We start from the raw sequence: 2,242 nt of genomic DNA, 5'->3' as shown, positions 1-2,242 counted from the left end.
GGCTAGGTGGCAAATGGTAAGACCAAGGTTGGGCATTGCTGGAAAAGCTTTAATCAAGGCGAACTATCAAGGGGTTCCCATTATAACCCAACCGCGTAAGGAACGCAAAATCCGGGAACATAACACCGATATGACGGAAACTAGGGCGGCAAGAGTGGAACAAAACACTAGGCGAGAGGCCGAGCCTTCCACCCTTTACCAAGTATATAGATGCATTAAGATAACAAGATAATATAATGATATCCCAACAAGTAAATAAATGTTCCAACAAGGAACGGCCTCCAATCTTCACCTACAACTAGCAACGCTATAAGAGGGGCTGAGCAAAGCGGTAACACAGCCAATCAACGGTTTGCTAGGACATGGTGGGTTAGAGGTTTGACATGGCAATTTGGGAGGCTTGAAAGCAAATGGTAGGCATCGTAGCATTGGCATAGCAAAAGAGCGAGCAATCTAGCATAGCAAAGATAGTAGTGATTTCGAGGGTATGATCATCTTGCCTGCACAGTTGTCTGAGTTGACTGGATCCTCGAAAGCAAACTCAACGGGCTCCTAGTTAGCGAACTCATCTCCCGGCTCTACCCAAATAAGACAAACAAGCAAGAAGACACAATCAACCACGTGCAAGGATCAAACAAGATGATGCAAAGATGATATGCTATGCGGGATGCGATGCGGGATGCAAAATGCAAGATATGACAAGAAATGCAAGAACCTGGCCTCAACTTGGAAATCCAAGCATGCCACTGGAAAGATGAGATGAGATCGCTTGAAAACGATGTAAAGGATGCCGGAGTCGGAGTTACGGTTTGGAAACGGCAAGCGATTCAAAAATGACACCGGTCTGCGATTTACAGCAAGTAGCCATCTAAATGCAATGAGATGAACATGCTAAAGCACCCAAACAAGATGAAAAAATACATGGCAGGGATGCATTCAAGATGCTTAACAAAAGTCTAGCACTGAGCTACGGCCAATTCATCCATTAACAGGTTCAAACAAGCATGGCAAAAATGCATATGACAAACAGATCTCAGACTTAGTGAAATTAACACTTGTCTGAAATTTCAGATCAGATAGCACTCTTCGGAGCAACAAAACTACATGCTACAGGAACTGAACATGACAAAGTAAAGCATGGCATGGAGCTACTCAAAGAGCTTAACAAAAGTCCCTTAGTGACCTTGAGCCAAAAGGGATCAGAAAATACAAATGCAAGCATGTGATCATAGCAAAAACATAATCAGTTTTCATACTTAGTGAAAACTGGCACATGCTGAAACATAACTCAAGTAGGCATGTTTACGAGCTCGATGCACTCACTACCGTGCAAGTCATGAAAATATAAGCATACATCTATCAAGAACACACAAAATGAAAGCTAGACATGGCAAGAACAATAGCATAGCATGCACGGATCAACTACAACATCATCGGCAAAATTGCAAACAAGTTGACAATCTGCCCAGATTCACAAAGTAGCAAAAGTAGAGCTCGATTGACTCAAGCTAGGCTGCTCCATAATTGCAAACAAAGACATGGATGGATAGAGCACTACAAGATTAACAAAACATCCTTACTGATCATCCTCAAAAGAGGCACGGATCACTAGGAAACAACATGAACATATGGCCATATGAGATAAACAGCTCAAGGACTTAGTGGAATTGCTAAGTCCCTGAAAACAGAATTACCGAGTGCCTCACTTTGCAAGCTTGCACTAGTCACCATACTCATCACAAAAATACATGGGTTGCACCTCTGGAAAGATGACAAAATCCTTAACAAAACATATGTAGAACATCAGGGCATAGCATGCATACAATAATCATGGCAAAAATGACAAAACTCTAAATGGAGTAGCAGATCTGACAATTAACTCAAGTAGCCCTCTTCTAATAGCATTTAGGGCATCAAGATGAACTCAAATGAAAATGATGCAATGGAATGAAATGATGTACTCTATGAGATGAACATTTTGATATGCTATATGCATGAATCGGAGCTACAGATGAAAAGTTACGGGGCTACGAACAGGAGCACTTGGACCTGGAATTTTTGGACTTAGACGAAATTCAACCTCGCAGAAAAAGTCAACTCGGGACACAGAAGCCGAGGCGGTGGCGGATCTCGCCGGAGCTCCTCACCGGAGAGGGGATCCGGCAACGAGGAGGACGACGGAGGGCGGCGGGGCCGAGGCGAGGTGGCCGCGGAGCGGCGGAGGCGGCGTAGCAGCGGAGGC

Source organism: Triticum dicoccoides, chromosome 6A, assembly GCF_002162155.2.
Source record: "Triticum dicoccoides isolate Atlit2015 ecotype Zavitan chromosome 6A, WEW_v2.0, whole genome shotgun sequence".
NCBI lineage: Eukaryota > Viridiplantae > Streptophyta > Magnoliopsida > Poales > Poaceae > Triticum > Triticum dicoccoides.
Note: the sequence above shows the minus strand (reverse complement) of the source record.